Source organism: Salmo trutta, chromosome 29 (genome assembly GCF_901001165.1).
Source record: "Salmo trutta chromosome 29, fSalTru1.1, whole genome shotgun sequence".
NCBI lineage: Eukaryota > Metazoa > Chordata > Actinopteri > Salmoniformes > Salmonidae > Salmo > Salmo trutta.
In genome coordinates, this window is record NC_042985.1 from 42222442 (window position 1) to 42237019 (window position 14578).

Genomic DNA, 14578 nt, shown 5'->3' on the forward strand with positions numbered 1-14578 from the left:
GGAAAATGATGTGGATATATTGAAGCAACATCTCAAGACATCAGTCAGGAAGTTAAAGCTTAGTCGCAAATGGGTCTTCCATAGGGACAATGACCCCAAGCATACTTCCAAAGTTGTGGCAAAATGGCTTAAGGACAACAAAATCAAGGTATTGGAGTGGCCATCACAAAGCCCTGACCTCAATCCCATAGAACATTTGTGGGCAGAACTGAAAAAGTGTGTGCGAGCAAGGAGGCCTACAAACCTGACTCAGTTACACCAGCTCTGTCAGTAGGAATGGGCCAAAATTTACCCAACTTATTGTGGGAAGCTTATGGAAGGCTACCCGAAACGTTTGACCAAATTTAAAGGCAATGCTACCAAATACTAATTGAGTGTATGTAAACTTCTGATCCACTGGGAATGTGATAAAATAAATTAAAGCTGAAATAAATCACTCTACTATTATTCTGACAATTCACATTCTTATATTAAAATAAAGTGGTGATCCTAACTGACCTAAAACAGGGAATTTTTACTAGGATTAAATGTCAGGAATTGTGAAAAACTGAGTTTAAATGTATTTGGCTAAGGTGTATGTAAACTTCCAACTTCAACTGTATCATCTGTGAGGATCCTGTAAGGATTGTCAAGACAGAGAGAGAGAAAGAGAGAGAGAAGGAGAGAAAGAGATAAAGGGAGAGTTAAATGTTAATTTGTGATTCTTTATTCCACTTGCTTTGGCAATGTTAACATGTGTTTCCCATGCCAATAAAGCCCCTTTGAATTGCATTGAGAGAGAGAATAATCACAGTTGAGCATTCAATTTGTAAAATACTGTAAAACACTTCTAGAGTCAAATTGTCTCAGCACAGTAGGGTACAGCAGGGTTAGAGAGATATGCAGACTTACAGTCATGGGGCTAGGGTTAATGCTTCTCATCAGGATGTTGTAGGAGGTGGTAGTGCAGGACCTTTAGAGCATCATGTCCATTGGATATGGCTGAGTGACTGAACTGTGTGAATGGTCCTGTCGGTGTATATTCGTGAGAGAGAGAAAGAGAGGGAAAGAGAGAGGGGGAATCAGTAATCAAGTGCACTGAACAAAAATATAAACACATAATTTAAAGAGTTTTATAAGCTGAAATAAAAGATCCCAGAAATGTTCTATACGCACAAAAAGCATATTTCTCAAAATTGTTGTGCACAAATTTGCTTACATCCCTGATAGCGAGCATTTATCCTTTGTCAAGATAATCCATCCACCTGACAGGTGTGGCATATCAAGAAGCTGCTGGGGACAATAAAAGGCCACCCTAAAATGTGCAGTTTTGTCACACAACATATTGCCACAGATTTCTCAAGTTTTGAGGGAGCGTGAAATTAGCATGCTGCCTGCAGGAATGTCCACCAGAGCTGTTGCCAGATAATTGAATGTTCATTTCTCTACCATAAGCCACCTCCAATGTTGTTTTAGAGAATTTGGCAATATGTCCAACTATTTTTGGGATGCACCCATACTGCACTAACACATTGATCACACCGACAGTGTTCTTGCGTTTTGGTACACCAGAAGTACGTTAATTTCCAATGGAACGCTGCCTTTGCCTTGCTGCATTGCGTTGCAGAGACAGTGCTTCTATGTGGTGCATATGTTGGATTTATCGAACGTATCTGTCAAATTGTATGCGTAGGCTGCTTTACAGAAATGGTATCAGAAAGTGAATGTTGAACTTCTGTTGCACATATATCCAGATGATGCAGCTTACCATTTTGCGCAAAAAAACACTTTAAGTGTGGTCGAGGTGTTGGTTGTGACATCTACAGTATGGAAAGGCTCCAAACGTCCACGAGAGGTCACTAGACCCAAGTATAGACCCTAGGCTACTTAAGGTGAGAGCTCAGTCAGGAGCACAGCACAGCAGCAGTTCACGAACATGAAAGCTCCAAGGTAGCCACCAAAGCTTCGGACCGGTAAATGTTTATCAATTCTATTATGTTTGTACAGTCAGTCTGGAATTATTGCATTGATGATTCAGTGGGTACTCAACCAAAAAGTAGTCTTGCGTCACGTTATATTGCCCTCCGTGTGCTGAAGGCTTTTTGCTCACAAAGCTGCACCCCCCCATACCTCACCGCGCAGATCAAGGAGCAGCATATAGGGCGCCTTGAACGAATGAATTGTCCTGGCTGGTAACTTTCTCTCTTAGGCAAGTACATATTTTTTTGTGAAAAACACATTTTGATGCATAGGATACTTTTCCATTGTAGCTTTTTCCATTGGGATGTGCGTTCATCAGAACCAAATTTTTGTGACATGCGAAATTAGGTAATGTGGTCTTTGGTTGACATCTCACGAGAGCAATAGTTTACTGTAGTTTCTCTCTCTCTCTCTCTGTCATTCACACATTTATTTATAACTCTTACCTTACGAAAAAAGATTGCAGTCAGAGTTTCTGAAAGAAAGAAACAAAGAAAAAAAGCTGTTGGTGAGTAAGGCTGCTGGAATGCTGCATCACTGTGTTACAAAGTGCAGGAAACTATTCCACAGCTCATACAGCTTTTTACAGTAGTATCTTCTACACACTAATTGTTTCCCCATATGGAAAACTCATGTTTTATAATGTGTACATATATGCGGGGAATTCAACATGTATTAACATACATTTCCAGAATATATTCATTAAATATAGAAGTTGAGCACATCATAAAATATATATGTAAATATATACAATTTATATATGTTAATTAAATAGATTTTTGCGCCACATGTATCATGCTGAATTGTTTCATGTTGAGTCTATTGACCTCTGGTAGCTTGGCATTAGGTTCCCAAAGTGGGGTTTGCATGCAAAAGTTTAAAATTAATTATGCAGCTATTGAGGCTACCTACCATTTATTAAACATACTAATATTAGCTATGTTTATTTCCAAAAGAGATACATGAACCTAGAAATATATTTCTCCTGAGCTGTAAATCACAATTTGAAATGCTTCTGAGCTCTGCCCCCAGCCTACCTCCAACTGACAGAGCAGCTGTTGCAATTTTGAAAGTTCTCCAGATGAAGAACTGCAGGTGTCAGCTCCAAAAATCGTTCTCATGGATAATGGCATTTTATTTGATAATATAATCATAACATTAATTTAAAATGTGTTTTTCACCTGACGGGTGACAGAGGAAAAATATATTTTCTTAAACTGCCTGCAAGCAAGAGTTTTCACCGAGCTAGCTAACACATCTAGTTAGTTAGCTAGCTCCTTTAGCTTGCCACCAGAACAGTGTAACTGACCAAGGTAAGACTTTTTGGGATATTAAACCTTTGAGTTCATATGTGTTAGATATAATTGTATTGCCAACACTAGCTAGTTAATGGTAAATGTTGCTTGCAAAGCAATATGCGTCTTGCTAGCTATCTTTTTAGTGAGGGCTGGGTGTCTCTGACGCAAAATATAGCCAGAACTGGTTAGCTACTGTAGTTAGCTAGATTATTTCTAGCTAGAAATAATCATATTTTTCCCTGCAGTGGAGCCTTCTGATCTGGAGCCTAACTGCCTATGGACAGACCCCATCCAATGGAAGTTAGTATTTTGTATAATTTAGCTCGCTGATGTGTGGAATTGTTTTACTGACTCTCTGTCTCTGCATTATCCACATGGGAACTGTCAACTTGTGAGTCAAAAATTAGACACTGGAGGTCAAGGAATCTGCATTGTAGGTATACGTTTGATGTTCATTAACATTTGTGACCGAACAGCTCGATCCGGTCCTATGTAGAAATATTTGAAATTTTGTTTTTTACATTGGATAAAAGAGTAGAGGTTCAGAGCTAGAAAAGTGTATATCATACACTGCAGTTGAGGAACAATGGGAAAGTAATTCTGCTTTGAAAGTTTATAAACTTGTAGCCCCACTTTTGAGAAAATGGCCCTTGAATGTTTTGGTACATCTACTGGAGAGCTCTTCTTTGTCTACACCCATTCAACATTGTTCACAACCTCTTAACTTGTTGGGGCTAGGGGGCAGTATTTACACGGCCGGATAAAAAACGTACCCGATTTAATCTGGTTACTAATCCTACCCAGTAACTAGAATATGCATATACTTATTATATATGGATAGAAAACACCCTAATGTTTCTAAAACTGTTTGAATGGTGTCTGTGAGTATAACAGAACTCATATGGCAGGCAAAAACCTGAGAAGGTTTCATGCAGGAAGTACCCTGTCTGACAAGGTGTTGTTGTTCTTGCTCCTGTTTATTGAAGAGTCAGGATCTTAGCTGTAACGTGACAATTCCTACGGCTCCAATAGGCTTCTCAGAGCCCGGGAAAAACATGAACGATGACGAGGCAGCCTCAGGCTGAAACACATTATCGCCTTTTCCAAGTGGCCCATCAGAGGACAATGGAATTAGGCGCGTGCCCGATTCGACCCCGTGCAGTATTTTCCTTCGGCTGTTTAGCTAATTGCAGATTCCCGGTCGGAATATTATTGCTTTTTTACGAGAATAATGGCATAACCGCTGTTTAAAATCAATTTTTGACATGCTTCGAAGTACGGTAATGGAATATTTAGAAATATTTTGTCACGTTATGCGCCATTCGCGTGACCATGATTTACCATTCTGATAGTATCTTGAACGCACGAACAAAACGTCGCTGATGGAACATAACTATGGATTATTTGGGACCAAACCTACATTTGTTATTGAAGTAGAAGTCCTGGGAGTGCATTCTGACGAAGAACAGGAAAGGTAAGACCATTTTTCTTATAGGAAATGTGATTTTGGTGAAGGCTAAACTGGGTGGGTGTCTAAATAGCTAGCCCGTGATGGCTGGGCTATGTACTTAGAATATAGCAAAATGTGCTTCATCCGAAAAGCTATTTTAAAATCGGACATATCGAGTGCATAGAGGAGTAATGTATCTATAATTCTTAAAATAATTGTTATGCTTTTTGTGAACGTTCATCGTGAGTAATTTAGTAAATTGTTAGTAAATTCCCCGGAGGTTTGCGGGGGGTATGCTTTTTCTGAACGTCACATGCTAATGTAAAAAGCTGTTTTTTGATATAAATATGAACTTGATTGAACAGACATGCATGTATTGTATAACATAATGTCCTAGGTGTGTCATCTGATGAAGATCATCAAAGGTTAGAGCTGCATTTAGCTGTCTTCTGGGTTTTTGTGACATTATATGCTAGCTTGAAAAATGGGTGTCTGATTATTTCTGGCTGGGTACTCTGCTGACATAATCTAATGTTTTGCTTTCGTTGTAAAGCCTTTTTGAAATCGGACAGTGTGGTTAGATTAACGAGAGTCTTGTCTTTAAATAGCTGTAAAATAGTCATATGTTTGAGAAATTGAAGTAATAGCATTTCAAACGTTTTGAAAATCGCGCCACAGGATTCAACTGGCTATTACGTAGGTGGGACGAATTCATCCCGCCAGTCCCATAGAGGTTAAGCCTTAGCCCCACCCATCTCTTTAAGGATTCACATGTGAGGCTATGTGCTAAACAGAGTGAGTAAGGTAGTGTAGTTAATAACCAAATATTTCAAGACAAAAGTGGTGAAAGTAGAAGAAAAATACACTATCTAGTCATTGGCCTATATCCTAATCTGACTTTGGTGTAGGTCATGTTCTTCTTCACATTACCGCCTCTGGTAAACACACACTATATGAAATAAAATATATGTTTATTTGTCACATGCACAGGATACAGAAGGTGTAAACGGTACAGTGAAATGGTTAGTTGTATAGTAGCAATATAAAAAATAGAAAGTGTCCAGATCAATATTGTATAAATATTTTATAATTATTAGATGATTCTTACCCAGACACACTTGTATAAATGTATGGGTCATGTGAAAGAAAGGCTATAGCCACTGCCCAGCCACATCCAGCTAAGTGGATGGGTCACTATTGTCTAAACATGTACGCATGTTCATGAAATACAATAGATGACCGTAATCACCCCCAGACACACTGGGCTAACTTGATGGGTCATGTAATCATCTGGCAAAGTAGAGTCTTTTGTTTAGACATGTAGCTAGTTAGCTAAACATTGAACCCAATGGTGCTTTCAAAACAACTGCGAACTTGGAAAAATATGAAGTCAAATCAGGATGTCAGTGATATTCAGATCGGAAAGTCGGGGCTCTAAAAAGATGCTCGAGTTCCTGAGCTGAAATTCCAAGTTGGACGACAGTTCAAAATGATTTTTTTCCAGTCAGAGCTTGTTTTTATTTTTTTATAAAAAATTATTTTCGAGTTCCCCTTTGTCTTGAACGAACTGAAGTCGGAAGTTGTAGATTTCCGAGTTCCCAGTTGTTTTGAACTTGGCAATAATCCCAACCCATACTGATGGTCATAGCTAGCCACCATGCATGAATCTCCAGGTAGCTAAAGCTAGCCAACTAAGTTCAATGTTAGCTAGCTAGATAACATTAGGCTATAACTAGCAATGCAAATGGGTTTCTGAGATATGAATAATATTACTACACAGATCATACACGTAACGTTAGCTAGCAAGCCAGTAGGAATCCGGTGATGTGATGGAGAAAAGCAGTGTGATATGCTCTGGGTTGACTGCAATTACCTGCAGACTGGCAGGTAATTGTCCAAGCTAAAGCTGGCTAGTGTCTGAGCTAAAGGTGAAGACTGCTACCGGTGGCAAACAATGACTAGTAGCTAGTTTGCAGGCTAGCTGCTGATGGAGGATTCAGTTATGAGGAATAAAAAAATAGCAGATCCGTACCACATTGGGTGAGGCAGGTTGCAGGAAAGTATGTTTAGTTCATAGATGGAAAGTGAGATAAAAATATATACGAAAAAACGAAAGATAGACTATTTACAGACTAACACGGGACAAGACAAACACACTTCCGACTGCTACGCAATCTTGGAATCACGTTTAGGTTGGGCTACCAGATTTGGTCGGGGTGCATTGTAGCTAAGCCTTACCCTAATCCTTTTCCTAACCTTAACCTACTTCTCCTAACCTGCCATGTAAATTCACCTAACCTGCTACTTTAATTATCCTCACCTGTCAATTTTGTTGTCCTAACCTGTAATTCACCTAACCTGCCACTTAGACCGATGGAACCGTTGCTAACAGTGGTGCCCAACCAAATCAGGTAACCTGGCTTCATTGGGTAGTCACACATTAACCTCTAATTCTTCATCTTTTGAAGATTTTTTTGCACTGAGTCTGTCACATAACTGTCAAGTAGCTTAAATACCATATTTTCAAATATACATGATAAGTGCACAGAGACAATTTGTACATTATATTTAGTTTTTCAGATGCGACCTTCCAGTGACTTTCTGAGCTCACAAAGGGAAACAATACATTTTTTTTGTCCTGATCGTTTGTGTTGTGTGCCTTTTTCTATTGCATTTAATTACATTTCTTGCAATGACCATAAATAATCATGCATACTGTTTACATACAGTACAGTGCATTCGAAAGCATTCAGACCCCTTCACTTTCTCCACATTTTGTTACGCTACAGCCTTATTCTAAAATTGATTAAATACATTTTTTTCCTCATCAATCTACACACAATACCCCATATTGACATAGCAAAAACAGGTTTGTAGAAATTTTTGCAAGTGTATTAAACATAAATAAAAACACCTTATTTACATAAGTATTCAGACCCTTTCCTATGAGACTCAAAATTGAGCTCAGGTGCATCCTGTTTCCATTGACAATCCTTGAGATGTTTCTATAACTTGAGTGGAATCCACCTGTGTTAAATTAAATTGATTGGACATGATTTGGGAAGTCACACACCTGTCTATATAAGGTCCAACAGTTGACCGTGCATGTCAGAGCAGAAACCAAGCCATGAGGTCAAAGGAATTGTCCGTAGAGGTCCGAGACAGTATTGTGTCGACGCACAGATCTGGGGAAGTGTAATAAAAGAAATCTGCAGCATTGAAGGTCGCTAAGAACACAATGGACTCCATCATTATTAAATGGAAGAAGTTTGGAACAACCAAGACTCTTCCCAGAGCTGATAACAACCACCTCCATTCAACAGCAATTACTTTTGTATTGTTTGACTTTGTCTATTTTTTTATAAATTTCTATTCAATTTACATAAAAAAATACTTCCTTAACTTCAATAGCTTCTACCCCATATCACTTAAATGAATACAACCAGCTTTTGTTGGTTCAGGATTGTTGGTCCATGGATTGGAGGGACCTCATCCCTCCAATCTTAGGGAAAGGGCCAGGGAGAGCTGGGACCACCTCAGGGACTATGCCCCCCCTCCGGACCGTACCCCTCCCACTCCACGAGGTACTGAAGGCCCCTCACCCGACGCCTGGAGTCCATAATGGCTCGTACTGTATATGCCGGGGCCCCCTCGATATCCAGAGGGGGCGGAGGAACCTCCCGTACCTCAGACTGCTGGAGCGGACCAGCCACCACCGGCCTGAGAAGAGACACATGGAACGAGGGGTTATTATGATAATCAGGGGGGAGTTGTAACCTATAACAAACCTCGTTCAATCTCCTCAGGACTTTGAAAGGCCCCACAAACTGCGGACCCAGCTTCCGGCAGGGCAGGTGAAGGGGCAGGTGAAGGGTCGAGAGCCAGACCCAATCCCCCGGTGCATAAACCGGGGCCTCACTGCGGTGGCTGTCGGCACTCGCCTTTTGCCGACTGATGGCTCGTTGTAGTCGTACATGGGCAGCGTTCCATGTCTCCTCCAAGTGCCAAAACCATTCATCCACCGCAGGAGCCTCGATCTGGCTCTGATGCCATGGAGCCAGGACCGGCTGATAACCTAGCACACACTGAAAAGGAGGAAGATTAGTCGAAGAGTGGCGTAGGGAGTTTTGGGCCATCTCCGCCCAGGGGATAAACGAGGCCCATTCTCCCGGCAGGTCCTGGCAATAGGTCCGCAGAAACCTACCCACCTCTTGGTTGACTCTTTCCACCTGCCCGTTACTTTCGGGGTGGAAACCTGAGGTAAGGCTGACCGAGACCCCCAGGTGTTCCATAAACGTCCAGACTCTAGACGTAAATTGGGGACCCCGATCAGACACTATGTCCTCAGGCACCCCGTAGTGCCAGAATACATGGGTGAACAGAGCCTCTGCAGTTTGTAGAGCTGTAGGGAGACCGGGTAAAGGAAGGAGACGGCAGGACTTAGAAAACCGATCCACAACGACCAGGATCGTGGTGTTACCCCGTGACGGGGGAAGATCCGTCACGAAATCCACCGATAGGTGTGACCACGGTCGTTGCGGAACGGGAAGGTGTTGTAATTTCCCCCTGGGCAGATGTCTAGGTGCCTTGCACTGTGTGCATACCGAACAGGAGGAGACATAAACCCTCACGTCCTTAGCTAACGTGGGCCACCAGTACTTCCCCGCAAGGCAGCGCACCGTCCGACCGATACCAGGATGACAAGAGGAGGGTGATGTGTGGGCCCAACAGATCAAACGATCGCGAACATCAAACGGCACGTACATGCACCCAACGGGACACTGGGGGAGAGTGGGTTCTGCACGTGATGCCCGTTCGATGTCCGCGTCCACCTCCCATACCACCGGTGCCACCAGGCAAGAAGCTGGAATTATGGGAGTGGGCTCCGTGGACCGCTCCTCTGTATCATACAGCCGGGACAGTGCGTCTGCCTTCACGTTCTGGGAACCTGGTTTGTAGGAAAGGGTGAAAGCAAAGCGTGTGAAAAACATAGCCTACCTAGCCTGGCGAGGGTTCAGTCTCCTCGCTGCCCAAATGTACTCCAGATTTCGGTGGTCAGTCCAAATGAGGAAAGGGTGTCTAGCCCCCTCAAGCCAATGTCTCCACGCTTTCAGAGTCCCGACCACAGCCAACAACTCCCTATCCCCCACATCATAGTTTCGCTCCGCCGGGCTGAGTTTCTTCGAAAAGAAAGCACAGGGCGGAGTTTTAGTGGCTTACCCGAGCGCTGAGATAACACAGCCCCTATTCCAGCCTCGGATGCATCCACCTCAACTATGAACGCTAAGGAGGGATCAGGATGCGCCAGCACTGGAGCCGTGGTAAACAGAGCCTTAAGGTTACCAAAAGCTCTGTCCGCCTCAGCCGACCACCGCAGTCGCACCGGTCCCCCCTTCAGTAAGGAGGTAATGGGAGCCGCCACCTGGCCAAAACCCCGGATAAACCTCCGGTAATAGTTGGCAAACCCTAAAAACCGCTGCACCTCCTTTACCGTGGTTGGAGTCGGCCAATTACGCATGGCTGAAATGCGGTCAGTCTCCATCTCTACCCCTGACGCAGACAAACGGTACCCAAGGAAGGAGACGGACTGTTGGAAGAACAGACATTTCTCCGCCTTGACGTAAAGGTCATGCTCCAACAGTCGACCAAGCACCATGCGTACAAGGGACACATGCTCAGCGCGGGTAGTGGAGTATATTAGAATGTCATCTATATACACCACTACACCTCGCCCATGCAGGTCCCTGAAGATCTCATCCACAAATGATTGGAAGACGGATGGAGCATTCATTAACCCATACGGCATGACGAGGTACTCATAGTGCCCAGAAGTGGTGCTAAATGCCGTCTTCCACTCATCCTCTCCTTTGATACGCACCAGGTTGTACGCGCTCCTGAGGTCCAATTTTGTGAAGAAGCGCGCCCCGTGCAATGACTCTGTCATACTAGCGATAAGAGGCAGCGGGTAACTGTATTTTACCGTAATCTGGTTCAAACCTCGATAGTCGATGCACGGGCGTAGACCTCCATCCTTCTTCACAAAAAAGAAACTCGAGGAGACAGGTGAAATGGAGGGCCGAATGTATCCTTGTCCCAGAGATTCGGTGACATATGTCTCCATAGCTCCGTCTCCTCCTGTGACAGAGGATACACGTGACTCCTGGGAAGTGCAGCACCCTCCCGGAGATTTATTGCACAATTCCCCGGTCGATGGGGTGGTAATTGAGTCGTCTTCTTTTTACAGAAGGCGATTGCCAAATCGGCATATTCGGGGGGAATGTGCATGGTGGAAACCTGGTTTGGACTTTCCACCGTAGTGGCACCTAAGGAAACACCTAAACACCTCTCTGAACACTGACAGGACCATCCCTTGAGAACCCTCTGTTGCCACGAAATAATAGGATCATGAGAAGCCAATCAGGGAAGACCTAAAACAACGGGAAACGCAGGAGAGTCAATCAGAAAGAGACTAATTCTCTCCTCATGACACCCCTGCGTTACCATAGCAATGGGAGCTGTGACCTCCCTAATCAGCCCCGACCCCAAAGGACGACTATCTAGGGCATGTACAGGGAAGGGAACATCAACGGGAACAATAGGAATCCCTAATCTATGAGCCAAAGACCGACCAATAAAGTTCCCCGCTGCGCCTGAATCTACTAGCGCCTTATGCTGGGAATGCGGGGAGAACCCCGGAAATCCTATAGATAACCACATGTGAGCAACGGGGGTCTGGGTGAGTCGTGTGCCTACTCACCTGAGATGAACCACCAGTGTTCCGCCTACCACCTCGACTTCCTGGAGAACCTCCCCAGCACCGACCAGCAATGTGTCTTCTGCGGCCACAGCTAGTGCATGGAATGGTTCCCCCTCCGGTCTCCCTCGTACCAGCCCCTCCCAACTCCATAGGTGTTGGGTCTAAGGGGCTGGGGGATGGAACCAACGAACCCCGATCCGGACGTCCGCGGGAGGCCAACAGGTTATCCAGCCGGATCGATAAGTCCACCAGCTGGTCCAGGTGGATGGTGGTGTCCCTACAGATTAGCTCCTGACGAACGTCCTCTCGCAAACCACACCTGTAGTGGTCGATCAGGGCCCGCTCATTCCATCCCGCACCCGCCGCCAGAGTTCTAAAGTCAAGCGCAAACTCCTCATCCCCTGTCTTAACTGCAACAATTGCTCCCCCGCCGCTCTCCCTTCCGGTGGATGATCAAATACGGCCCGAAAGCGGCGGGAAAAGTCCTTGTAGTTATCCAGAGTAGGGCCTTCCCCTTCCCAGATGGCGTTGGCCCACTCCAGGGCTTTACCAGTCAGACAGGAGATGAGAGCGCTCACTCTCTCGCGTCCCGAAGGTGCCGGCCGGACAGCCGCCAGGTAGAGCTCCAGCTGGAGTAGAACCCCTGGCACCCGGCAGCTGTTCCGTCATACGCTCCCGGGAGCGAGAGCCGAATCCCACTGGATACTGACGACAGATGGTTGAGAATGTATGTATGATGTGGTTCTGGTGGCGATGGAATGGCTGGGTCGAAGGGAAATCCTCTTTTCTCAATACTGTCCATAGTCTGCAGCACGCGATCCATGGCTGTCCCAAGACTCTGTAACATGATCGCGTGCTGCTGGACGCGCTCCTTTACTGGACTAGGAGTACTGGCTGCTCCTGCTGACTCCATTATAGTGGTCCGTGATTCTGTAATGCTTTTCATAGGAGAAGTATCGGAGTCAGGCGCAGGACACAGGTTTGAGTGCAAACAAAACGTTTTACTCAAAAACAATAATCCAACTTCTCCCGCAGCAATAAGACATGGCTGGGAGAAATTCCTCCAACAACTACAAAACAGGTAACAATCACAGGCAAGACAAACATGAAAGCCAGAGGGTAAATAATGAACATAATCAGGGAATATGAAACAGGTGTGTATAATTAAGACAAAACCAAACGAACAGGGAAACATAGATCAGTGGTAACTAGTAAGCCGGTGACATCGATCGCCGAACGCCGCCCGAATAAGGAGGGGCCGACTTCGGCGGAAGTCTTGACACCAGCTTGCTCCCTGGACCTCGAGGCCTCCACACTTTCTCCCACTACTCTCCCTACCCAGGCAACACCCCTCCCCATGGGCATCACCTATCACCACCATATCCTGGCATGGGGCTTACCCACCTACAGAATCTTGGGAACCGGGGTACCTGTACTTAAGCCACTAAGACCTATACATGACTCACCATCTAGATTCGGTCTTATGTAGCAAAACTTGAAATTGTTTTTTTTTTTTTTACATTTGTAAAACGTAGAGACTCAGGGCTACAAAATGGTATATAATACACTGCATGTTTGAGGAACAATGGGAAAGTAATTCTGCTTTGAAAGTTGATACACTCACTTTTGAGAAAAGGGCATTTGAATGTTTTGGTACCTACTGGAGAGCTCTCCTTTGTCTACACCCATTCAGCATTGTTCATACCATCTGAAGCCAGTCCCACCCATCTCTTTAAGGATTCACATGTGAAGTTATGTGCTATACACTGGGTAGTGTAGTAAAGATTAAGACTAAAAGTGGTAGTAGTCTAAAATAAGGAAATATTTCAGGTAAACAGAAAGTGTCCAGATGTAAAAATACCTTAATAGAAAATTGTGAAAGTCACCCAGTAAAATACTACTTGAGTATAAGTCTAAAAGTATTTGGTTTAAAAAATACTTAAGTATCAAAAGTAAATGGAATTGCTAAAATGTACTTAAGTATCAAAAGTAAAAGTATAAATCATTTCAAATTCCAGGGGCACACTCCAACACTCAGACATAATTTACAAACAAAGCATTTGTATTTAGTGAATCTATGTGGTAATCTCATGTTACGAACACACAAATCAATATTGATTTTATATATAAATATTTTGCTACATCTTGCTAAGTGGATCGGTCTCTACAGAAGGTGTAAACGGTAAAGCTAATGGTTACTTGCATCGTTGCAATATTAGAAATAGATTCCTGTTGTGTCAATATGAATAATATACAGTATGTACACAAACAATATCAACAACGATAGTGATAGATGAGGTAGATGTATGCATACAATCAGTGGTGAAGTGGTCGAGCAGCAGGACAAAAAAAATAATAGCAGCAACGTATTGCGTGTGTGTTAGGAGAGAGTCATTTGAATAGAGGCACTGCAGATAGTGCTGATGACTGGTCCGTCCGAACCACGCACAAAAAAGGGAATCTATATTCGGAGAGCCTGTTTCAGTCCTGCTCTTGACTTTGGTGCAGGGCATGTGATGTCCATAGCCTCCTTTTCGCAAAACTCCCCGATCTTCTCAAAAAGATAAGTTTGTCAAGCTGTGTCCAGTCCAGGTGGTGCTTGTACAGGCAGACCATCTATGGGAGGAAGGATGTCAGTGTTGAGCAGCAGCTGAAACCTGGCCCCGACTGAGTCCGAACGCTCCTTGGCGACAACAACACCATGATCCAGAGCAGTTTGCGCTGTTCTTTGAAAAGAGTAGTACACAGTTTGTACAGAGGTTGTACGAGACCTTCTATTTCTTGGCAATTTCTCGCATGGAATAACCTTCATTTCTCAGGACAAGAATAGACTGACGAGTTTCAGAAGTAAGTTATTTGTTTCTGGCCATTTTGAGCCTGTAATCGAACCCACAAATGCTGATGCTCCAGATACTCAACTAGTCTAAAGAAGGCCAGTTTTTTTGCTTCTTTAATCAGAACAACAGTTTTCAGCTGTGCTAATCATCAATTAGCCTTTTAAAATGATAAACTTGGATTAGCTAACACAACATGCCATTAGAACACAGGAGTGATGGTTGCTGATAATGGGCCTCTGTATGCCTATGTGATATTCCATTAAAAAATCTGCCGTTT